Below are 26,977 nucleotides of genomic sequence, written 5' to 3' on the forward strand. Positions count from 1 at the left end.
GTGTACCACACAGAATAAGCTTTCATCAGTTTGAATCATCCTTATAAAAAAATAAAGAATACCCTAAGATCCTAATGATATAATTGACCGTGTAAAATAAGAAGAAAAGTGCTGAAGGTGTAGGGAAAATGGGAAGAGTAGGGAAAAGGTAATAAGGGAAAATAAAAAATATGACAAAATGGAAATAAAGTGTTTGTAAATGGGGAGGGAAGGAGAAGGTGAAGGGAGGCCACGGACAAGGGGAAAAAAATGAGAACCAAGACCTGTCATGTAAAGGTACATGATCCCAATAATGAACATAATTGTACTGTTTTCCTTAAATGTACCAATAAACTCAATAAAAGGAAAAAAATAAAGTAAAATTTAAAAATAAAGAATACCTAGTAAGCAAAGCTTATTCCCCATACCAGCTAATTTCTTACTGTTGTTTCTGTTTTTATTTTTCTTTCTTTGTTGCCAGCAGTTGTGTTTTTTAAATACTGTTATTTTCTTCTTTAAGAAAGACTATGGTAGACAATGTGAATTTTATCCATGTTACCCTTTTCTTAAAATAATGAGCCAGCTTTAACTAGACTATTAATATAATTTTTTCTGTTCTGTAGTCCTCTTTACTGACAATTCAAAGACTATGCAAATGAGCTAAATTACATTAGTAACTAAATAGAAAACTGTTTGTTTTAAAATATTTATTATTTTATCAGGTAATACAGTACCTAGAACTAGAAATGAGAGTTATAATAGTGATCTAAAATGAAAGTTTAAAAAAATCGTTATGAAATTAAATATGTAGAAAGTTTAATGATCATTAAATTTGGTACCAAGTTTTTTGAACACAGAAAATACTTTTCAAAATTTAGAAATATTTGATTTGCATTATTTAAACAAACTTTAAATATGCATATGTAAGCTATGCAGTGACAAGCACAAACCATGTACAGAGCAGGTTTATACCCACACTGCTGCAGTTTCATAAAGTGCCTATGTTATGATATAAATGAAACACAAAATAATATGCAAGCTGAAATAAATTATGGCAGGATTAATATACCATTATCTCCTTTGTTCTGGTACTTTAAAAAAACATAAGGGAAATTATGATAGCTTTATGATTATTTGTTTTCTTTCCTATAGTTATCTGTTGTGTATTAAAACTCCACATTTTTACCCTATTTTACTGTAGTTTGGTTTACAATTTGAATATTTTTTTAGGGAGTAGTTTTGAATTTGCATTCTGTAGCCTGTTAATAAGTTTAAGTATATGAGTAGAGTATTTTAACTGGATTTTGTAGGTAGTACTTCTTTTGAGAATGTGCTGGGTCAGGGATTGAGCTTAGTGGTGCCACACCTGCCTCACCAAGTGCAAGGACTCGATCCCTGGTACCAGAAAATTAAAAAAAAAAAAAGGTTGTTATTGAGAATGTGCAAATAGTCAAAATATTTCTGTCTTTTTAAGATTAAGATAAAGTCTTTTTATGATTATTTGTTTTTTGTAGAGTCTTCCTAAAATAATGAGAACTACTTTGTACCCATTATATTTGAAAACTGAATAGAATAAGAATGTGAAACCATGGTTACAACCTTATTTAATTGATCTCAACATAGCTCATGTACTCATATATACAAATGTCATACAATGGCTAAAATTATACTTAAGTTTGGAGCATCTTTTTTGAGCACCTTCAAATTCTTTTAAAGAATTCAATAGCTTAGAAAGAGAAATTATTAATAATAAAGTTTGATCATAATCTATTTTGGGTCAGTTATTTTCAGAGCATTATCTTTAAAATTAACACTTTAAAGTTTTTTATTTTTATTTTTTTAGGACAGTGAACCATTAAATCTCATGAGTAATATTGAAAAAAGCTGTGCTGTGCATAGATTGCTCTTTACCCAAGATGCACTTCTGTATGTAAGACTCTGAATAGAGACACACCTGCTTGCTAGCTGATAACACTCAAGGGTCATTTCATTGAAGAAACTGTCAGCCAGGAGTTACTTAAAATAAAGCCACAGACAAAATCATGACCTGTACTGTTGAGACTAAAAAGGTGTAAAAGCAGAAAGGAAATGTAGATAAATGAACATTCTTTTATACCATAACAAAACTTTTACATGTAAATTCAACTGAATAGGAAAGAATGTTTCCCTCTACAGTAGAAACAAATTAGATTGTTCAGCTGCACATTTGGCTCTTAGCCAAAGGAGTCGTGTGCCATGCTTGTTTGCCTACCAGTGCTGCTTAGATTGGCAAATGCCCATGCAGTTTGAAGAGGGCAGGCGGATGACTGGATGCCTGCCAGGAAGTGTGTGGGACTGATGCCACTGCTGGACTCCATAGCCTGGTAGAAATGAGGAGTACAAAGGCATTCAATAATCTGAATGTCCCTTTGCTTCAAGAGAGTGGTGCCAGGCAGCATTTAATGAGAGATTGCTTTGTTACAAAGTCCTCAACATCAAGTGGGCTGGTGAGCTCATTAACCTGACTGCAGCAAATAAAAAAGGCACACTCAGAAGACTCCCATGATAGCCTACTCAGTGGTGTAAGAGCCCTTTTGCTTCCTTTATGGTGATCCATTAGCAAGCAGCAGTGTAAACACCATAAAGCAAGCCAGGTTTCTGATTGTTCAACTAAAGTCTGTTTTCCCTTGGGGATTATACCACCAGTTGATATAGGATTTTTCCTCTTAAGGCTTGTATCTACTACATAATGACCTTCTTTGCAACGAAGGATTTTTGGGGGTTGCTCTTAACAGTGTAGCTCAGGTTAAGGAAGCATGAACTGTTCAGGTGTCTGAAAGAAGGTAATGATGTAGGACACAGAGAAACAAACTACAAAGTGTACTGATCCCAAGAGGAAATCTTGCCGTGCACTTCTGAAGCCCCAAATGGTGAACACATTACAGTACTTTTCTGTTCTCTTTATTTTTAGCTTTCATGGGGCTTTACATTTATACAGGAGGTAGGCCACCCCTGCAGTTAGGAGAGAGTTCGTGAGCATCTCTCACTGAGTGCTACTCTGACTCTCTGGGGATTCTCTTATTCTACAAAAGCTCCCTAGCCAGGATCCATTTCTCCTACATTTGAAACAATGCTATAAAGATTACTTAAAACATGTCAAACTGAACAGCAAATGATGACCAAAAGGCCAATGCACAACACAGCAACATTGCCTCTTAGAAATGCAAAGGCCTTCTTTTGATTTGTTACATGTTCAATGACTAATCTGGAATGTCAGACTAGGGATAGTGTATGACTTTAGGAAATTACCAGAGGAATGTGAAGGAAAAAGCCTACTTAGGTGACCAATTCAAATTTTGGGGCAGCGACTGATAGGTGTTAGTTTTTTGGTTGACATTTTGGTAGTCAAAATGAAATCAGTTCATAATTTGTTCCTTTTTCGACTTGACATCTTTAGGAATCAGAACTATTATTTATAAATGCAAAAATAAACTGGACGTAGAAGTCATTCCTTTTGTTTTCTCCATAATCATTTGGAGAAAAGAATCAAATATACCTGTGACAAAACCATGTGTGAGAATATTCTCACCTTTTTTTCAAAAACCAGAATTCAGTAATACATATTACTAACAAATATGCAGCCATGTCTAGAAAATTGATTGAAAAGTAAAGAAATAATGAAAATGCCTTATGTTTTAATAACATTGAGTCTATCCTTTTGACCATATAAAACAAAGAAGTTGTGCGCCTCAGTTTCTCCATTTGTATAAAGAATGAATTTTTTTAAAAAATAATTTTATTGGTACATTGAATGTATACAAAATAATGACATTCATTATTGGAAATTTGTACCTTTACATAATCGATCTTGGTTCTTATTTTTTCCCATTCCCCTAGTCTCCCTTCAATTCCTCCCTCCTTCCCAGTCTACAAAGACTTCGTTTCCATTATTTTTCATTTTCACATATTACTTCCAAGAGTGAATTATTGTAAAAAGTTATCTTCATATATGAATACACTGAAAATTAATTGCTTTGAATTTGTTATATGTGTCTATAGCTATATGAAAGACACATAGATACCTATACATGGACTTACACTTATGTGGTACCTTGATTAAATATAGAGATAGGGTTACAAGGTCAAATTTAAAATGCCAATGATTTACACAAAAATGGTGACATGTTTATTTTAAAATGGAAGCATTTAATGGCAAAAGTATCCTTAATTTGCCTGAGGGGAATATATTTGAAATAGATGTTTAGACCTCTAGAATATTAGAAAGGCTTAACAATGTTTTAAATATCTTTTTCTGGAATGTAAGCTCTTGGAGGGGAGACACCTTGAATTATTTGTGTCTTGTTCATCTTTGTTTCCTTTACTGTATTTCTTATTGTCTCTTACAAAACTAAATTTAAAATTTTTTAAATTTGTTGCATAATAGTTTCTGAGCAATGTGGTACAATCACAGAGGAAAGAGTTTTGAAGCAATACAAAGCTGAGTTATGATTTCAACTTCTCTCCTTAGCTATGTTGTTGGTTACATGAGATCTCTAATTCTCAGATTCCTTACACATGAAATAGACATGTCCGTCTTATAGGAAATTAAAGGACTGACCATCTGAAAAGTCCTGTGAATGCTGCTTGGAAGATAATAGGTGGCATTATTACTGTTCTTTCTCTCTCCCTATCCCCACCTTCTCTTGGCACCAGGATTGAACTTGGGATCTTGTGCTTGCAAGGCAGGCAACAGAATGACTGAGCTAAATCCCTGGACCTATTACTGTTCTTTCAGAAAGACTGTAATTTGGAGCTTTTGTTCATTACTCCATCCTGTTTTTTTTAAATCAAATATCAGTCATCCAACATTCATTGCATTAAACCATTTCCAATGATCTCCATATGATACCTTATCTTTCGTGTTACTATTACCAGTTGTAATGATATCCTTTTAGAATTATACAAAAATTATGGCCCATTTCCCACAGAAATTAACCATAAGATGTGATACAGACATCATACCGATCAATCCTTTTTTGGCAATAGTAAACAGCTGAAAATCACTGTAAAAGGTAAATCCTCCTTAAAACTTTATTGTGTGCTGTATACAGAAAACTAGACATCAATATTCCTTTTATTTTAAAAGCAGTTCAAAAATTATATCAACTTATTTGCTACTGTGTACTGTAAAGTAGGCCAAGGGGAGATGTCCCACCAGGAGACAGCACAATGTCTTAGGGAGGTTCAGGACTTTGAAGTCAGGTGGACCTGGGTTCAAATCAGTCCAGTCATTCACTAGTTGTGTTTAAGTTGAATCATGTCTTTTTAACTCTTACAGGCTCTTGTTTTAGTGGTGATACTAGTCATCCATAGAGTTGAAACAAGGTTTGCTTTAAAGAAATGACTGTGAAGCTATCAGCAATGTACTTCTTTGTGGCCAGTGACCTTGCTTTCAGAGCTGCAAATGAAGATGAGCCCTGAGGCTGGCAGAGGAATTTCAGAGGTTCTGGGCAGCTCTGAACCTATATGTTGAAATGGTGGTAGAGAATGTGATTCTATAAACAAGATGGAACATCAGAGGGTCAGAGGGCAACATATTGGAATAATGTGTAGTAAGAAAAAGAATCAGCTGTTCTTCTGATTATAAATTCACTATGTAGCCCAGCCTGGACACAAACTTGCAATCCTCCTGTATCAGCCTCTTGAGTACTGGGCTACCATGCCCAGCAGGTGTTTCTTCTTGGAATTCGTGCTGAGTTAAGCACAAACTGTTCCAGGTTTTTATGCAGTGGGACTTCATAATGACTGATGAGGGACACATAAGAGGTATAGAAGTACTTACTGTGATACGAAATTATCTAGTATAAGTCACCATATTGTCTAGTTAAGGCCACTGCTGTAATCCCTAACTGGCCTCCCTCCCATCCACTCTCACTCCCTCTATATTCCTCTGCCATATGAAAGCTTTTCTTTCTCTTTTTACCCCCAAAACATATACCCTTGACTTCTTTATTCTAATTTTCAAGTCTTGGATGAGACTCCTGTGGATATGTCAATGGGCAAGGGCAGAATTCATAGAAGAAAAGGTCACAATTGGGCCTATCCAAGTCAGTTGCCATAAGCTGAGTGAATGAATCCCATTGTCTTCCTGTCTAGAATGTATTCATTTAGTGAATGTGAACAGGCTAGTGTTCTACACACACACACACACACACACACACACACACAAACAAGCGCACATGCACGTGCACATACACACACACACACGCACAAACTCTCAAGACTTCAGGCTCTATGGACTCCTCTGTATTTAGCACTCAACTCATTCATTCTTTTGTATTCTATTTTTTGTCCCCTTTCCATTTAAAGACCAGATGCAGCTACCTCTTCTTTCCTTTGTGAACTTCAGAAGAATACACCTTACTCTGTCTACGACTATTAGTTACTGCATCAGCACATGTGTTTACTAATTATAATGTCATTGGCTTAAGATTTTATATCAGAAATTATCAGGAGTAGCCCTATATTTTCTTTTCGTAGATATCTATTCTCAAATTGAAGCTGTAATTTTTGTGATTACAAGACAACAAGATCTTGCTTTGCTGGCTTACCTTACTAATAATTTCATATATTTTATGCACCAAAACATAGTCTCCTAAATTCACCGTTTGTTAAGATAGTGAAATAGGAGAAAAGGTGCAAAGGGGAAGGGAAAGAGAGAGGAATAGGGCAAGTAAAGAAAGGAATCAAATTAAAAGGAGAATATTAACAAATGGAAACAAAGCCTTTATAGATAGAGAGAGGTGGAGGGGTTGAAGAGAGGGAAGGGGAAAGGGGAAAAAATGAGAACAAAGGTATATTATATAAAGGCATAAATTTCCAATTATGAATGCCATCATATCATATTATATACCTAAAACCAATACAATTAATTTTTTAAATTACACAAAAATAGTGCCAAGCAGAAAAAATTGTGCTTTTCAAAAATTTTTGATCTATCTATCCAATTATATATAGCTCATTATAGTGCCCCAATTTGTTATGAAGCCCCAATGTACTACATTTATGTATGTCTCTAAATCTTCTGAAAATAACCTATATGCATACTCATATGTAAAACAATCATAAAATATATACGATCATCCAAACTTTGTGCAGTCATAGAACCTCTTGGTCAATAAAAGCTGGAGTGGCTGTTAGTGCTGCTTTCTTCACCAGTGAATGCAAATACTCTCAATTTTAGCCTCTCTTTTGCCAGTTTTGAATGCAGACATTTTTAACTCATACGGTAACCAGAAGGTATAATGAATCTGCCTATCCTCCAAAATATAAGAACATAATATCATACTAAACATAAAATTAATTCTTGCAAATGGCTGAAGGATCATAATGAAGTGGCAGGAAGAGCCAGGGAAAGTTGTAGGTGATTAGGATTGGCGATTTGGCTTTAGAAAGACATTAAATATTTAAGTGCAGGATGGAAGCACTGACTAACCATTCTATGAAGTACAGCAACAAGCACACAATTCTGGAGGTGGGACGTGATTTCAAGGGCTAGGAAGAATGTGAAAGAATGCACTTATTCCTTACTCTCATTAGATGTTGAGACCACATCTCTACTGGAATAGTTCAGTTATCGCTGATTCAGCCCTTCCATTTCTAGAAAATGCATCCCCTCTGCTAAATGGGATATATATGTACACTTTATATGCCAAATGTTTAGACTAAACTAATCTTTTGATCCAAGAAAAAGTATATTTTTCAGATCAATACTAATCATCATATTCAGTGGTTCCCTGGGTTTCTGACAATGGGTTTTGACCCATCCATAAATTATTTTCTCTTTATTTCTCCAGATTTAACTCTCAATGTTTATCCTCCGAGTGAGCCATATTGAGCGAGTAGTTCCATCTTTAATGTTCTTGTCCTCTCCCCATTTAGCCTGGGGGTGGGGTGAGTATGATCATGTGGACATTTATATTGGCACTGCTTTTCAGAGAAGCCTTCCTTGAACCCTTAGAACAGCTGGGTTCCCATGCCAGGCCCTTCTATTAAGCCTCCATACTGCTAGACTTGCTTTCATTTTCTTGTCACGTTTCACCATTCTTGCTTATTTATGATGCCTTATAATGACGTAATTAGATGAGAGAGGAATTTTATGTGCACCTTTACTTGCCGTTTCTACCTAGCACCCATCACAGTATGCTCGGGACCATGATGGAACAACTTAAATGAACTCAAACTATCTACTTTCAGCTTCCCATTTCTCTATGCTCCTCATTTATCTTAATATGATGTTAAACAAATATATATGGTGGTTTCACATCTGTCTGCCTATGTTACATTTCTTCAATCTGAAATACGTTTTGTAGCTTTTGTTTTTTACCATTTTGCATGCTCTTGGAGGGGTAAATTGTATAAATGCTCTTTGTTTTACATCTGATTTTTGTTAGCACTTAGCCTTGTGCTTTGAACACACATGATGTATGATTTATAATTTCTTTTATTAAATTAAATTGTAGTTATAAGTTTATTTCCCATATCGTCAGGAGGCTGGGTCTTCCTGGAAAAGGTGAAAATGTGATCCATAGGTGCAGAGGGTGGGGCATGAGACTTGGTAGTCTCTCTTGGGAGAGAGCGTGTGTAGGGCATGCGGTACAAGAGAGGCAGAGGAGACTGAAGGCTAGAGGAAGAGGCTGTGCTTATGAGGCACGGGTGATTTCTGAGAAGTATTTGCAAGATTCTGGGGACTGGACTTGTGAAACACTCTGTACTTTGCACGGTATGGCTAGATGCTTCATGTAAACTTTGCTTTCCCTTCCAGGAAAGTCTGCAATCAGGCCCTATTCTTCACGCTTCTGGAACTGGATTTGTGAGGCATGGGGTATGACTGCTAATGGACAAATATAGGGCTGAAGACAGCCTTTTGTGGGTTATATAGGTGAAGTGATGAAAAGAAGATGTAAAACAGAGCTCAGACAGCACACAATTTTTTCTTTCCTCCTCAGTAGGGCTCACAGATACAAGAAGAAAAATTCTCTTAATCTTTTTTATTGAAAAACTTATTTTTCTTTCTGGCTTCCTTTTGATATTTTATTTTCCTACAACAGTCTCAAAAGTCTTCAGTCATTAAAAGGTGTATCCTAACATTTGATGCAGTCACCACTGCATTAAAAGTTATTTATGATTTATGTAAAATTACACTATGTGCCATGACATATCAAGTCATGAAGGGTTAAAGAGAAAACTACGGATTTGGGGTTAAGGATGTAGTAGTTATGGCAATGGATGCAACATGAACCACAGTGATCTGGAATCTTGTAGACTCTTATGGAATAAGGAGGATGTTAATTGCTAATGTCAGTTGAGAAGAAACATGGAAACAATTTATTTATTGTGTAAGATGCCTACAGCTCAGTCCTGCTGAAGTACTGCATCACAGGATTGGACAGTTGATATTCAGAGGAAGTAATTTAACTCAGCATCAAATATGGACCATCAGAGTTATTTGCATTAATAAAAATCTTGTGAGTTAAAAAACACTGCAACTTTTCATTGTAACAAATTTTTAAAACAATACCTCATAAGAAAAGATATTGTAAATGTGATACTTGTCCATTATATTGTTTCACCATGTTTTTCAACTTGGTGAAAATTAGGAGATAATTCTTTCTCCTATAGAATTACACCTTTAATGCTTACTATAAAGGAAAATTTTTCTTCTTAAGGAAATTCCTCTTGGAAATAAACAAACCTCTCTCATTCTTTCACCTCACAGATAACTTTAATTTGTTCCATCTCCTACAATTACAGCTGGTTAACTGAAAAAGAGACAAAAAGGCAACGCTGAACATTTTATCTTCGGTGGCTATATCTTTGTGTGTAACTTTAAAGTCCAGAAATTTCTCTAGTTGTTTTCATGTGTAATATTAGAATTTATAGGAATAGAAAAAAAAGCATACATGTCCTTCTGTGTATGATAAACACATGTCAGAACTCAGTTATTAAAGTCATGTGGCTATATCTTTGTGTGTAACTTTAAAGTCCAAAAATTTCTCTAGTTGTTTTCATGTGTAATATTAGAATTTATAGGAATAGAAAAAAAAAGCATACATGTCCTTCTGTGTATGATAAACACATGTCAGAACTCAGTTATTAAAGTCACTCCAGACTTTTCTGCTCCAGATTACATGATCTATGAATTTTAAAGCTTTTTTTTTTCGCAAAATAGAGCTTACATTCAATGTGAGTGTAGAGTAGAAAGGAGCTAAGCTTCCGGGACTCTTAGAGCTTGCTTTCCCTTCTGCTTGCCTAAGTCATCAGGCAATCTGTATAGTCTGTAAGGCACAATATCTACCCTCTAAGGAATTTCACTCTACAGGATAGGAAAGAAATTGTAAAGAATCAATATTTATTAAATTTATAGGCAGTGAACTAACACCAAAGTTAATGTTATTTAGTCCTCACATACTCTTCAATTATGTATTATTGTCTCCATCATTTGCAGTGGAGCAGTTAAAATTCAATGAAATTAAATAACTTTCTAAATATATCATGGATATATGGAGTCAGCACTGGAAGTACTTTTTAAAAAAAATTCCAAGACTCTATCTTATATTCCTTTTGAGATTATATATGCAAAGTAGTACAAAATACCATTTTAATGGCTGTCATATAGGAGTTGTACTGTATAAAGATGCCATTCAGACTTTAGTTTGTATGAATAACAGACTTTTTCTTTTCCATCTAGAGTCTAATTCAGTAATTCTTGGTGGATGGCCTTTGACATAATATAATTAATGCTGATGGTTCAAGTACCACACTTTGGTAGCAAGAAGATATGAAAGATGTGAGAGAATAGTTAAAAAGTGAGGAGTACCCTAAAAGAAGTGACATTTATTGGTTGGAAAGAATTTTACAAAACATAAAAGAGGAGGAATAGGTGGTGTGAGCGCTTTAGGTATTAAAAAAGCATGCAGGTCAGAGAAATAAATGCAAATCATGTTGTGAAACAGGTAAGAAATCTCAGATAATAAAATGTAGGCAACATGCAAGAGCATAATAAATAATTAGAATCATAAAGGAAGTGTTGAGCAGCTTACAGAGCTCCTCCATGTAAGATTAAAGATTATGGAATTAATTTTAAATACCAAAAGCTACTGTTAGAGATACTTGGATGTTATCTGTTATAGACATAAGATTAAGGAATTGCTTTTAGAAATTTAATCTGGCAATACTGGTTCAGAAGCAAAGAAAAGGTAATCAATTGGGATGTTGTACAATGATGTAGGAATTAAATGATAAAAGCTTGAATTTTGAATTTCAGTGATTAATGAAATAAAAGGACCAAGCTAGTGTAAATATTGATAGATGAGTGTAAGGAAAGAGTCACTTGTGAATCTAAAATTTATTACTGGACGAATATTGCTAACATTGACAAACTTAGGGCAAAGGAAGATTGGTTGTTTAGAAATAAGCACATGCCCCATCTTGTTCCTAGAATCTACTGTCTATTTATAGTGGATCCACTCTTGCTGAATCTGTCCTTAGTGTCTAGAGTAGATGATTGGATAGATTTCAGAGTGAAGATTTGTGAGGAATGTGGTAAAACGACATTTCCCAATAAATATACGATTTTTGAGGGAGATGTCTGTGCTGAATACAAACAGACATGTAACTAGGAAGTTGTAAGGCATGGAAAACTAGGAAAGAACCCAAGGGATCTAAGGGAGATCTAAGGGAGCTTCATGTCTTTGTGAACTGTGGAGTACAAATGAAGAAATGAGAAATTTAGAAGATACAAGGTTATGCCCATAGTGAAAGGTATTAAAGTAAAATATTGCAGAAGTAGGCCAAACACAGGAAATTACAAAGTTACCATAGAAATATGTGGCTAAACCAGGATAGAGGTAGAAGACTGCTTCCATTAAGAAGCTCAAAAATATTGATAATATGTGATTGTATGCATTCTTTTCAACACTAGTAAAGTCTACTAGGTTGATGTAAGAAGATAGGTATAGAGAATGTGAGCCAGTATTAAATTTAAGGATGTGGCTCTGTAATTGATGGATTATTATGAAAAAATGTAGGAAATGGTATAGCAAGACAGCATTTGATTAAAGAATGGGAGACTTTTTAATTTTTTCTCTCTTATTGAGTTTATTGGTACAGTTTAGGTATGCAGTACAGTTACATTCATCATTGGGATCTTGTACCTTTACATGACAGGTCTTGGTTCTCATTTTTTCCCCTTGTCCCTGTCCTCCCTTCACCCCCTCCTCCCCTTCCCATTTACAAAGACTTTATTTCCATTTTTTCATTTTCTCATATTTTTCTTTTCCCTTATTTCCCCTCCCCTCCCCTTCTCACTTTCCCTACACCTTTAGCCCTTTCTTCCTATTTCACATTGTCAATTATATCATTAGGATCCTATGTACTATTATCATTTTTCACACCAGAGAAGCTATTCAGCATTTACACGTGTGACTTATTTATTTCACTTAGGAGTATATCCTCAATATGTATCCATTTTCCTATGAATGAATCTAATTTAAGAATGGGAGACTTTTAATGGGAGTATCAAAGTAGAAGTCTGAAAATGGCATTGGGATTAAGAGAATTCTAATTGAACTTCCTGTTTCAGGGACATTAATTATCTATTTATGAGAGTGGATGTGGGCAGGAGAAATGGCAAAAGAGGGGTTGAATCATAACCCTGTATTAGAAAAATACTTGAGAATTAAGTGGGAACCAGAATGAAGATGGATAAAAGAAATTTAGATTTAATGGAAACAAGAATTCTAAAGTATATGTTTGTTATGGTTTGGAAGTTAAATATTCCCCAAAGGTCCATAGATTAAAGGCTTAGTCCCAGCCTGCACTGTTACTGAAAGGTGGTGGAAGCTTTAGGAAGTAAGGCCAAGTGGAAAGAAGTTAGAGCACTGGAGATGTGCCATTGAGATGATATGAGGGAAATGTCTGTTCATTTCAGGTGCCATTTTTTAATCATATCTTTATAGTTGGATGGCCTGATTTTTTTTTGTTCTTTATATATTCTAGATAGTAAGTCTTTTGTCTGAGCATCAGCTGGTAAAATTTTTTCCCACATTGTAAGCTGTCTCAGCTCGGTTGGTGGTTTCTTTTGCAGTGCAGGAGTTTTTCAGTAAGATGAGATCACAGTTATTGATTCTTTATGCTAGTTCCCATGCTACTGAAGATTTGTTCATAAAGTCTTTTCCCATGCCAATGTCTTGGAGAGTTCTGCCTAACTTATCTTCCAGCAAATTTAGTTTTTCTATTTTAATATTTAGATCTTTAATCCACTTAGATTTTATTTTAGTGCATGGCGAAAGATAAGGATCTAGTTTTAATCTTTGGAAGATTGAAATCCAGTTTTCCAACATTATGGATTAATTTATTAATTTATTTGGTACTATGGATCAAACTCTGGACTTTGCACTTTTGCAGTAGGCAGCAGAACCACTGAGCTAAATCCCTGGCCCTCCAACACCATATATTAAAGAGGCAATCTTTTCTCCACTGAGGATGGTTGGCTCCTTTGTCAAAGATGAGGTAGTTGAGTACATCTGGAATTGTTTCTGTATCTTCCAGTCTATCCCACTGATCCTCACATCTTTCTCTTTGCCCTTACCATGCTGTTTTTATCACAGTGGCTTTGTAGTATAGTTTCAAGTTGGGGATTGTGATAGCCCCTGCCATGTCTCTGTTGCCTTGAATTGCTTTTGCTATTCTAGGTCTCTTCAGGTTATAAATGAACTTTTGGATTATTTTCTCTTGTTCTGTGAAATATACTGGAGTTGCATTGAATCTGTGTAGCAGTTTTGGTAGTATGGCCATTATCACTAGGTTAGTTCTTCCTACCCAGGAGCAAGGGATATTTTTCCCATTTCTCACATCCTTTTTGAGCTCTTTTTTCAGAGTGCTTTAGTTTTCAGTGTAGAAGTCTTTTGCTTCCTTCATTAGATTGATTCCTAGATACTTCATTTTTTTGGATGCTATTGTGAAAGGAACAGGTTCCCTAATTTCTTTCTCAATGAGTCTGTTATTTGTGTACAAGATGGCTATTGATTTTTCAATGATGACTTTGTATCCAGCTTCTCTGATGAAATTGCCAATTAAGTTTAGAAGTCTTTGGGCAGTTTTTTTGGGTCTTCTATGTAGAGTATCATATCATCAGCAAATAATGACAGTTTAATTTCTTCCTTTCCTAGCTTTACTGCTTTAATTCCTTTCTCTTGTCTAATTGCTGTGGCTAATGTTTCCAGAACTATATTGAACAGGAATGGTGATAGTGGACATATTGTCTTGTTCCTGGTTTTTGCATGAAGGTTTTAAGTTTTGGGCCATTTAATACAATGTTGGCTGTTGGTTTATTATAGATAACCTTTATCAAGTTGAGATAAAGACTATCTATTTCAATATTTTCTGCAGGGTTTTTATCATGAATGGGTGTTATATTTTACTGAATGCTTTTTCCTGCCTCTATTGAGATGATCATATGGGTTTTATCCTTGACTCTGATAATATAGTGTATTACATCCCTAGAATAAATCTGACTTGGTCGAGGTGCATGATCTTCTTGATGACCTTCTGTATTCTGTTTGCCAGTATTTTATTGAGGGTTTTTGAATCTATGTTCATTAAGGAGATTGGCCTGTAGTTCTCTTTTGGTTGGGTCTTTCTCTGGTTTGGGACTAACAGTAACACTTGCTTCCAGGAATGCATTTGGAAGTATTGCTTCCCTTTCAATTTATTTGAAAAGTTTAAAGAGTAGGGGCGATAGTTCTTCTCTAAATGTCTTGTAGAATTCAGCAGTGCATCTATCAGGACCTGGGCTTTTCTTAGTTGGTAAATTTTTAATTATGTTTTCAATTTCACTGATTGTAATTGGAGTCATTAGAACTTTTCATCTTCTTCGTTCAACTTTGGCAATTTATAAGTATCAAGAAATCTGTCCATTTCTTCTATGTTTTCCCTTTTATTAGAGTACAGGGTCTTAAAAATTCAACTTTGGCAATTCATAAGTATCAAGAAATCTGTCCATTTCTTCTATGTTTTCCCTTTTATTAGAGTACAGGGTCTCAAAATAGGTATTGATGATCCTCTGGATTTCTGCTGGATCTGTTGTGATTTCACCTTTTTCATTTCTAATGCATTGATATGAGCCTTTTGTTTCCTTTCTTTGACCAGGTTGACTAAGGGTTTATCAATTTTATTTATTGTTTCACAAAACCAACTCTTCACTTCATTAATTTTTTTGTATCATTCTCTTAGTCTCCAGTGCACTGACTTCTGTTCTGATCTTCAGAATTTCTTCCCTTATAAGAACTTTGGGATTTTCTTGCTCTCCTTTGTCTAGGATCTTAAGATTCATCATTACGTTGTTTACTTGAGCTCACTCTGTTTTTCTAGTGTGGTCATTCACTGCTATGAATTTTCCACATAGAATTGATTTCATTATGTCCCATAGATTCCTGTATGTTGTATTGGCATTATCATTTATTTGTAAAAGCTAACTAATTTCGTCTTTAATTTCCTCTGTGGCCCATTGATTGTTCATGAGAATGTTGTTCAGACTCCATGTGTTTGTGAATTTTTGCAGTTTCGTATGCTATTGATCTCCAGCTTAATTGCATTACGGTCTGATAATATAAGGAACATCAGTTCCCTTGAATTTATTTAAACACATTCTATGAGGTAGTATGTGGTCTATTTTGGATTACCCATATGCAGCCAAAAAGAAGGCATATTCTGTTTTTTGTGGGGTGGAACGCTCTGTAGATGTCTATTAAGTGCATTTGTTGAAAAACTTGGTTGAGTTCTAGTATTTCATTTTTGATTTTTTTGTCTAGACCATTGGTCTTTTTGTGATAGTGTGGTATTTATTTCCCTCACTAAGACTGCATTAGTGCTTATTTGGTTTTTGATGTCCCTTAATACATTTTTTTATATAGTTGGGGCATTAATATTTGGCACATATATATTTGTGATTTTCATCTCTTCCTTTTGGATTGTTCCCTTTACAGGGATGTAGTGACCTTATTTGTCTCTCTTAATTAGTTTTGGTATGAAATTCACTTTTTCCATGAATAAAATAGCTACCCCTGTTTTTTTCTGGGCTCCTGTCCCATGGAGAACTGTTTTCCATCCTTTCACTTTCAGTCTCTGAGTTTCTTTTTGAACTAGGTGTGTTTCTTGTATACAACATATTGTTAGATTTTGCTTCTTAATCCATTCTGCCAGTCTATTTCTTTTGATTGGAGAATTGAGGCTAATGACATTGATGGTTATAACTGGTATGTATTGCATTGTTATGTTATTGTTAGGCTGAGGAATTTCAAAGTATCGAATGTGTCAGCTTCAAGAACACTGAATTTTATCAGAACAACAACAAAAACTAGATTGGACAGAATGCAACTGTAGATTGTTCAGTTAATGAGTAACAAAGGTAGCACAATATTAATATTGATCTTGGTAAGACATACCACTTTTGTAATATATGAAGGAAGAAAAAATATCTATGACTTCCAAGTATAATAGTAAAGTACAGTAGCAAATTTAACAATGAAATGTTTCTATAGAAGGCATTATTGCAATTATGTGTATTATTATCCCAAAGACAGTGTTGATTGTATGCATGGTCTACATCTGAGTAGGAACACTTTTCATGGTGGTAAGTGAATAGATTTGCAACCTATACAGTCAGACACAAATGCTCAATTTCTCTGTTTTGAGTGAAAGTATCAATAGACAATACCGATATGATGACTATGGCTGTGTTCCAATGAAACTTTATTTACACTCTCAGTCCAAGTGTGAATTTGACCTGCAGATTGCATTTTGCCAACCTTTGTCCTGACATTTCTCCTTCTAAAAGATGGATTTTTCATTTTGATATGGAGAGTCCGCAAATTGGACAGTCTTAAACCTGATCAGGTGCAATAAGAGGATTCACTCAATTATTTGTGCATTTTATATTAATCATTGAAATTTAAATTCTGTAGTATTATAGATAAATTCTGCTATAATAATAATTGCTTATTTATTCTTTTGCCTACTCTGGCTCTGTGGCACTGGATTCACTTTTGAAATTTACTCTCTTTTTTGCTCTTCTTCTTTTGTGTCTGACTGCTACAAGATCTTCAGATGATTTGAAATCATGATACTCAAAGTATTGGGCTTGTTTTGGAAGAACATATATTATCTCTCAAAGTATTTTACATTATACCCAATTTTGTGCCACAAATTTAATGAGTATGCATTTTATTATCTGGGCTGTTGACTAGAGAACTATGGAAATATAGAAAGTTAAAAATTTCCTTAAATATATTAGAAAAATATTTTGAGAATCAAAAAGAATTTCAAGCTCTTATTTAAAAATTTGGATTTGGAAGGTAAACAAATATTTCAAGTATTTTCATAAAAAGTTCATTCTCAATAGACTACTCCATGTTTTACTCCAAAGAAGATCATGTTGATATGGCATAGTACCACATATTTTAAAAATGTATAATTTATAATTGGAAAATGTATAATTTAATGGAATGCCTCAAATCTAAACAAAGGTTTGTAATTGGAAGAAACCTTCTGGATAATCCCATTATATTTTGTCTTAACAAGATATGTCACTATACCAGTATTAAATATCAATCTGGCATTAACCATAATAGGCCACCAAGGTATGTTCACTAAGTGAAAAGTAGAGTTACAGTAATTATGAATAACTTTTTCCAATTGTTTTCAGTTATTTAAAGTGAGCTTTGTGCCTCTGTGATCCTCATAATTTTTCTTTTGCTTTTTTCCCGTATAGTGCAAACTAATATATTGCAATGTGCATTTGAGTTCCCTTTGCTACATAATGTTCATTAGCTGTAACATTTCATTTTAATGTTTTTCTATCATTTTGGCTTATATAAATCTTGAACTAGAGCTATCTTTTGGTTTTCTCTTTAAAAGACTTGTATTTTATATCATAGCTCTGGTATCACATCTATTGTTTTTAACGATTACTCTAATTTACTACCTTTGGGTTTCTCAGAACTAGAACTTCCTATGGTGACAGAAAAGGTGAACTAGATGAACTAAAATAAACATTTTTAAGCAATCATAGAAGTATTTACCTAAGGGATAAAGGCTAAGTCAAATAGAAGTTATGGCTGATAACAACTTTGGAAAAATGGGTAGAGGTTGATAATAAAGATTTGCCTTCTGAGAAATGAAGAAATAAGTACTTGGAGAAATGATTACTTAATTTAGGCTATAATACTAAAGTTCTGGGTCAACTTTCTCTGCACGAATCAGGTGTCTTTGCTTCATTCTGTGGATATCATTTGCATCTGTCTTCCAGTCAGAGGTCCATTTTTAGCTAAATCGGGTGCTGAGATACAGATGATGCTGTGTGAGTTTACTTCTGCTGATAAAACTGTAGCGTATGCACATTTTGAAGACCAAGGGTTATGAAATACACCTGGTATAACAAAATCTAAACAATACATATATATGTGTGTGTGTGTGTGTGTGTGTGTGTGTGAAATTATGCAGAACTCATTAATTTTATTCAATAGTTTAAGGTAACATAGCAAAAAAATAATGAATAGTTTCTGAATCAAATCAGACTTCTAGCTAAGTTTCTGAAGTAAAAGAACATTTCGTAGATAATGTACTAATGTATATACATGACATTTACTTACTTTTTGATTATTGTTTTCCTCCTAAATAATTTTTTTCTCTTTGTGATCCCCATCATCACCCTCATCTTGGCTTTCAGCCCTCATTTTATTGTTTTCCATTCCATTTCCCAACCAACACAAAACACAGCATTTCTTATATTCTTTTAGAGCTAGTCTTATTTCTTTCCCATTAAATCAAATTTTGGATCTAATTTTCTGAACTTGTTTATTCCTCTTTTTGTCTCTCCTAGGTCTTGAGTCTAGGGATATATTTTACTGCATTAATATATTGCCATTTTTTGTAAATGAGACCCTGGCAATTTACTGTGAGGAAGTAGAAGACAGCATCTCTAGGATATACCCTAGAGATTATATTAAAATTATTCCTGTTTCATTATAAATGTTTTAAAATCTCTTATCCCTTATGAGGCACTGACCTTGATTCCATCAATTAAACTGCTTTGTTGGCTTAAAAACTGTATGAAATGGAGCTGTTAATTTTGACATACAGAATTTATGACAGTTTATACGACTTTACTCTGTCATAGTTTCCTTACCTTTGAATTTTGAAAAGTAGGGTACATTAGAGACTTTTCAAACTTTTTTAGTCATAAAACCCACTTTAGAATTAGTCTTATTTTGTACCCAATATATGAATTAGATACAAGCAAAGCATCCTCTGCTGAAGGGGAAGAAGCTCATCCAGCCTCTTCTTCCTCTAGGCTCCTCTTCTCTTTCTCAGCATTCTTCAGGGCTACCCTGGGGCCACAGCATGAAACCTCGTGGAATAGATCATTTCCAAAATCTTCTCTAAGCCTGAATTTCTAAATATATGTTGTGCTACACGATGGTGGCTTTACAAATACTAGTCACTTAATATGCGTTGAATTGAACAAAATGGAATTGAATTGAATTAAAAGGCACCATTAAGTCAGCAGCTCCAGTAATTTTCCTAACTAGCTTCTCTCTCAACAGAAAGGAATATTCTTTACTTCTTCTGGTTACCTGGCTTTTAGACTTTGTAAGACTAAACGCTCAATTTCTTATTTACATGATGTTAGAGAGGCACATGTTTGGGTCCCAGATACAGTTTAAAGTTTATCTGGCCTCAAACACAGATATTAAGTAGTTGTAAACAAATAAATATAACTATTAATGAAATATAGTGTAAAGGAGTAGGAGATTTAAGAAAAACTAGCCAATAGCCTACTTTGACAATGAGTCATTAAATAAGTAATTTAAATTTATTTTATTTATTGAATTATGTTTTCACAAATGTTAAGTTGATTGTAATGCTTTAGAAATTATATTAAATTTCCAGTTAAAATCAATGGCTGATGAAAATTTTTTCCTGAGCCAAATAATTTGGATGTTAAAATTTTAGCAGTTTAGAATAACTAAGAACTCTATTTCCTTTTCATGAATGAAATATTATAAATAGGACACTGGACACTGGGGAAAAAACAAATAAATATATTGGGAAAAGAGCATTTTTCTTTTGAGATTATATCTTCTGTAACTCTATAATTGAAAGTTATACAGAGAGAGGCTTAAAAGGGTTATTAAATTTTTTGAAAGCTTAAACTCAAATGCACTTTTCTCAGCCCCTATTCCAATAGAAAGAGTTAAATAATCATAAAGAAATGCAACAAACTTTTATTTAGTCTGGGTACTTAGAATGAAAAAAGCATGGACAATTAAATTTTACAACTAATTACCAAGACTCCTTTTAAGGCAAGTAATTTTAACCTCATTCTCTATTGAAATCCAGAGCTACTAAACAATTGCAAATCTGACTGGATTTAATGTCATTTTCATTCTTTTTCTTGCTCAACCTTCAAAGCCAATGACCAGATAAAAAAGAGAATAGTCATAAGAAAATATGTGAAAAACAAGTAGATAAGTAGAACACTGATGGAAGAATAAAGGACTCTATGGGTTCAAAAGGAAGAAGGGTGAGATTGAATTATCTCTTCCTGGAGTTAATTTGAGTGCTTTGTATTCCAATGAATTCTTTTTTTTTTTATTTCCTCATTTTCTCAATGTATGTAAGCCTTTTGTGAACTTTTCTCTCTAAAAAAAAAAAAAAGGTGTATTTTAGGTCTAGAGTCAATACCGTAAGAAAGATGTACCCTTCTAATTGCATAAAACAATGTCTAGCATCATTTTCCCTGAGAACTGTTTATGTTGGCACATGTCATCAGAAATTCAGAAATTACCGTGACCATTGAAATGATCTGTTTTCAATCATCAAAACAGAAAAAAAAAATTTAGGACATAAGAAAGAATTCTTCATATCATAGTTAGTATGCATGCAACATGGCTCTCACATCCACTTTTTTCTTACTTCATTTTCATTATCTAGGAATAAAGAGAAAACAGTGATGGCAGGGTTTGTTTCTAATCTGTGTGTAAAGTTGATGACACTCATCCTAAAGGAAGGCCTTATATATCAAATTTTATTTTGCATTATTTGGGTTTAATTGCAGTATATAGAAGCCCTAAATAAAATCACTCCAAAATGATTAGTTCATTAAGAAATTAAACATGGAGAAATATTAATTGATCTCTCAAAGTGCCTGCCAGATCTTCTACGGCTCCTGCCTGCCAGACATTCTGTGGAGTTTTCTCCAGCCCCCCAATACCTTACTTCTTTAAAATTCTACTTGAATTTCTATTATATCCAAATTCTTCTCTTTCTTGAGGACCGGCAGTAGAACTTCTATGAAAGATTCTTCTCTAAACTCAGGTGCATTCTGGGACGCGCAAAACCCACAAAATCAAGTGGACCATTTCCATGGAATGAATTATCCTGATTTGCCACAAGATTGCCAGATAGTGCAAAGTGAGACAATGTTAATGTGGATGAACATTAGCTTAACTGTAACTCATCTTTTTAAAATCTTTTATTTTTTAACATTTTTCTATCTTCCAATATTAGATCACTGCTCTTTGGTACTTACCTCTAAATTGGTTAAAGGGTTGACGCTGAATGGTGGGGCAGTATCTATTCATTTATCATTTCTAGAACAAAATAGGAAATCACAAGTTTAGGTCATGTTAAGATTGTAGATATCATGGGAATATACTTACAAAACATGAAATAGAGCACGATCTTTACTTCAATTTAAATAAACAATGATTCCATATTTGATCACCTCTAGGTTGATATGAGTGAACTGATCATGTGGCAGTAGAACTAGGTTATGGAAAAGTGGTTCTAGAAGTATACTACTCTTAGAAAACAACTAAGTGTGTGATATATCTTAATTACTTGGTTAAGGCTTCTTTTCCCTGTAATCATGAAAGTTGTACTCTTAACTGACAGTTATGCTAAATACTCAGAAGCAAAAAAATATATGGCACATAGTATACCCTTGGTAAATTTTTGACTGAATTTTATCTATTTAATAAGGTAGCCTTGTTCAAAGTAAAAGTGGCAAATATAAATGTATTTCGTGCTGACAAGCAGAGGGAAGACTTCCGTTACAAGGTCCTTCCTACAATTCGTTTTCTCGGAAATTGAGTGAATGATATGGGGCAGCAGTAGGCTTCTACAAAGTGCATCAATGAGTAGCCACCACTTGGGTTTTGTGGAAGCTCTACCTCTTTCTCTTTTTAACTGAGTTTTCTCAAACTTCTGGAAAATTTTTTCAAGCTTCTTAGCTAGAAACTCAAATTTCTGTAGACAGCAAAAAGGCATCATGGTGTTTTCCAGATTAGAGTTTTGGTTGTCCTTTTTGCATTAAAGCTCTGGCCTCAGTGTTACAATCTATATATAGAAATAAGCAATTACTTATAACCACGGCCTGTGCTGCACTTTTGTTGAAACAATACAATAAGATATAAAATCTAAACCTCTTAAATAAGTCTTAGAATGTCTCCAGTATTATTCACATGTAAAATATAAATAATTTGTAGATTATAATTTTGAAGTATCTGTGATCATACATCTGTCTAATGAATTGGAGACCTGTCAGTGATGTAGGCAATGATTAATTATCTTGGTGAATGTAGTATAACTGCATTCATGTCATAGTTTGTTCAATAAATAACTGAAGACATTTTCTAGAAAGCAAGCACTCTGCTAGGAGCTGGGTATACTATGTCTAATGAAACACATTCCCTTTGCTATGGTTTTAATCTAGGGGTTAAAGAAACAAACAGAGTACTATGATAAAGAATCATTCCTAAAGTGGTATAGAAACACAGAAGATTGGTAATAAAATATGTCATTAGAGGAACATCTAAGAGGACTTTTTGAATCGGATATTTATTGGCTAGATCAAATGCATGACAAAGGAACAAATGAAGATCTGAAATAGTATCCATACTGAGAAAAAGTTTGCATATAATAAAGGAAAACATATCCATAGTAAGTAGTCTATTTTGGAGCTAAGGTGGTTTGGATCCTAAATAACAGGGGGAACTCCTAATGAGTTGTAAGAAAGTGTCCCAGATTTATAATTTTGAAAAAAATCAATTTGAGAACACTGTGAAAGACTATAAGGAAGAAAATCAAAGACCATTAGCCATGATAAAAAAAATGAATAAAATAAAATAAATCCTTCAGGTGGTTAACAGTTTGTATTAAAACCTGGAATGAAACAATGGAAGTTGAATTATTGGAAAAAGGGTCAGATAAGAGAGGTATGAAATTTTCATTTATTGGGCTTAAAATGTTTCACATTGAAGGTATGTGTGATGAGTTAATGACACTGGGTGACATTTTATAATGGAATTTGGTATAAATGAGAAAGGAGTAACAGTATAAATTTTCTGATAGTATGTATGAATGTCATTAATTCCCCTTAAAGGAAAAAGAGGAGTTAAGAGTAGAAATTAGTGACCAAAATTAGTAAAAACAGTCTAGTAGTAGAGCAAGAAATTTTTCAGAGAAAAGATAGCATGTGATTTGAGGTTGAAATAGAGTTTGTATTTTATATAAATAGAAATAATGACATTAAAATGTATGATGCCGAACACACAATGTCCAAATTGGTCTGTGTTCAGATTACTTAGAAAATTTATTTAAACACCCAATGTTTCTGAGTCAGCAGGATGGAGTGAGGCCCACAAAACCTCACTTCTCATAACTTTTCAAAGCAATGGTGATACTGTTCTCTTAGGCATTACACTATGAGAACCAGTGACCTAGGAAAAAGTTCGAATGAAAATAAATTATATAAAGGAGTGGAAGTAGAAGAGGCTGAAAAACATTTGAGACTAGTCAGACAAGAGGTTTAATATTTGGCTAAGACTAAGTTTTGAAATGATCCTTGTAATTTGGAAATGAAGTTTTTACAATTAAATGACTCACATTTTACTCTTACATGTCTAATGTCTAATTTATTAATTCTAGAAATGACTCATTTTGTGTGCTTATGAAAATTGCTTATACATATATTTATTGAATACTGTGGAAATCATGGCCTTAGTGTCTAATGTCTAATTTATTAATTCTAGAAATGATTCATTTTTGTGTGCTTATGAAAATTGCTTATACATATATTTATTGAATACTGTGGAAATCATGGCCTTAGAAATGGAAAGATTTAAGGCAATTGGTGCAGTTTGGATTTTGAATGTCTCCCAAAGATCCATTTGTTATAAGCTTGGTCCCAAAGGTGGGACTTTTGTGTGGTGTTATGGACTTCTGGGAGGTAGGTTCTCATGGGAAGTCCTTGGGTATACCCTAGAGGGCATGCTCTGGAAGGGAAGGGAATTGTGGGATCTCAGCCCCTTCCTTATTCTCTTTCTCCTTTTTTTTTTTTTTCCTTCTGAGATCATTGGCTTTGTTCTACCTTATTTTTCTGTCATTGCCATCTGGCACACCCACCCGAATTTTAAAGCATTTGTCCACCAAATTTTGGATTGAAAACTCCAAAACTGAGAACCAAACCAAGCCTTTTCTTTTCATCAGTTAATTATGATGAAAGGTAACACAGAAGTTAATCTCAATAACATTTCTCTGGTTAAATGGTGATGATTAAGAATTACAGTAGGGATGTCAGTTGAAAAGACAAGGTGAATTCTAGAGGCATTTCAAAAGAAGAATATCCACCTAAGGTTAAATGAATGTTAAGTTTTGTAACTTGTGGACTGGTTATGCCATTAATAGAAACATGAACATCAAAAGTAGAATCTCAGTTCTGAAGAAAATTTATTGTTTGAAGTATTATTTCAAATAGAAAATTTCATTGGCATTCTGCCAAATGTAGAGTACTCATGGACCTCTATGTTAAAATGCCTCTAAGGTGGTAGAAATGAGGGGGGAGATGTGAAACATCAAAAGTAGAATCTCAGTTCTGAAGAAAATTTATTGTTTGAAGTATTATTTCAAATAGAAAATTTCATTGGCATTCTGCCAAATGTAGAGTACTCATGGACCTCTATGTTAAAATGCCTCTAAGGTGGTAGAAATGAGGGGAGAAATGAAGCCTAATCCCTTGCTGAAGCCACAGGAATCAATTTGCTTACCAAGAACTTGAAGCACCAGCAGTATTTGGATTGTGTAGTATACAACAGAGGTTCATATTTCAGACATAAAGCAGCACATAATGTTGACAAATTCCAGGATGAAGCATGCGAAGGTGGATGTCTGCAATAGAACAAGGATAAAATAAATGAAAGCAATGAGGTCCAGTAATCCAGTTTAGAGTTTGAGGCTATTCCCCCATAGACTCTTAAATTGCCTAAAAGGTGAGTTGAAGAGTAAGACTGAGATAATTGTTAAAATCTTCAATGAACTTTGGAAAGTGACCAGGGGGATAGTGTATCAGAAGAAATAGAAACATATATTCACAGAAATGTAATCGCCAATATGATTTTCATTTTATTTTTTTTTTAAGAAGGAGGCAGGGTAATGGGCTGGAGGTAATGAGTAGAAATTCCGTTATTTTCCAGGCTCCCTCTCATCTCTCAAGTCCAACATGAGGAGTAGAAGGAAAGCTGATCTTACTTAAGGGCTTACTTGGCCTTGAGAGGAGTAAAACTGAAAGTCCACACAGAGGACAAAACAACAAATTACATAGCTACAAAATGTCCCTGGTGGAGATGTAGGGGAATTCTGTGGGTCAAGAGATCCAGTACCAGAATATGCAAAAAGGGCACAAGTGGGAGGAGGATGAAATCAGGAGGATAAGTATGGCAATAAAATGAGCGATTGGTAGAAGTGCATATATTTTGAAAGGTGACTCCTGGTACTGCAGACAAGGAATTAATTTCAATTTGTAAATATTATTTTATTTTATTTTTTTCAGCTTTAATTGAGATTATTGGTACATTTTAGGGATACAGTACAGTTACATTCATTGTTGGGATCTTGTACCTCTACATGACAAGTCTTGATTCTCATTTTTTCCCCTTACCTCTGCCCTCCTTTCACCCCCTCCTCCCCTGTCCATATTACTTTTTAAGGCTAGGCCCATTGCAAAATTTGTTTTGTGGTTTTTAAATAGTTGTGCTAATTTTAAGAGGTGTATAATTTAATTTTTTTAATATTTGGGATTTTAGGTGATGTCATTGAAGAATCCATGAGAGTATAGTGAATTCAGGGTTAGTTTATAACTAGAAATGTAGATGTGATCTCAGAATCACAAAATTGTGTAGTTACTGAAATGCTAAAATATTTTTCCACTACTACTTAAAAATAAGCAATTTCAGATGTCCAGCTGGATAAGTGGTTTTCTGAAATTTACTTTTGAAAATATATCACTTTCTAAGATGGTTTTCTGTAATGTAAGAAGAGAGTAAATGGTTCTAATTTTTCCCAAAGTTTATTATCAGCATTTCTTTATTCATCTTACCTTATTTTTAAAATCTCCTCTCCCAGGTTTCTTTTGGTGAAGTTATAGCCACAAAGGTGGGTTTACAAAACTCCATTGGTTTTAAAGGTCAACATGTAAATCAACTAATTAGGTCAATGCAAATCACTATAGCACTTTCTGTTTCAAACCTTACACCTTTTAAATTCTTTCTTTTTTTTTAATTCTTTCTGAATGAAATAATCAGCCATATTGTTAACAGAGCTAGCATAACATTAAAAAATATTAAATACCTAAGCTTCCAAGATAAATAGAAAACTAATTTGCAGATATTTTACAATGATAAAATAATGCATAAAATTAGGAGTAGAAGATTTACACAGTGCAATATTTACAAAATGGAAATTAACCTTACCACTGAGAAGAACAGGAAATTATAAAATGGAATTCAAAGTAATCAATGAATTGGAACCAACTTTCCATTTGTTGGAAAAAAATTCTTTCTGCTTTCCAAAACACTTTATTAAAACAACAAATGAATCAACAATAAACTCAGCTAAACCA

At 34.0% G+C, this 26,977-nt stretch overlaps 1 long non-coding RNA gene across 1 annotated transcript in view; it reads right to left on the reverse strand.

Moving 5' to 3' along the window:
* Positions 1 to 21,622: 21,622 nt before the first annotated feature.
* The window catches only part of LOC117284456, a 65,742-nt gene continuing 60,387 nt past the window's right edge, over positions 21,623 to 26,977 (reverse strand). Inside the window, exons 2-3 of the long non-coding RNA XR_004515552.1 lie at positions 25,128 to 25,248; positions 21,623 to 21,671 (exon numbers count right to left, since the gene is read on the reverse strand). This is a non-coding gene — a long non-coding RNA (uncharacterized LOC117284456). The remainder of the gene's footprint in view (positions 21,672 to 25,127; positions 25,249 to 26,977) is intronic.

Source organism: Fukomys damarensis, unplaced genomic scaffold (assembly GCF_012274545.1).
Source record: "Fukomys damarensis isolate Sample0158 unplaced genomic scaffold, DMR_v1.0_HiC HiC_scaffold_5, whole genome shotgun sequence".
In the NCBI taxonomy this organism is placed as follows: domain Eukaryota; kingdom Metazoa; phylum Chordata; class Mammalia; order Rodentia; family Bathyergidae; genus Fukomys; species Fukomys damarensis.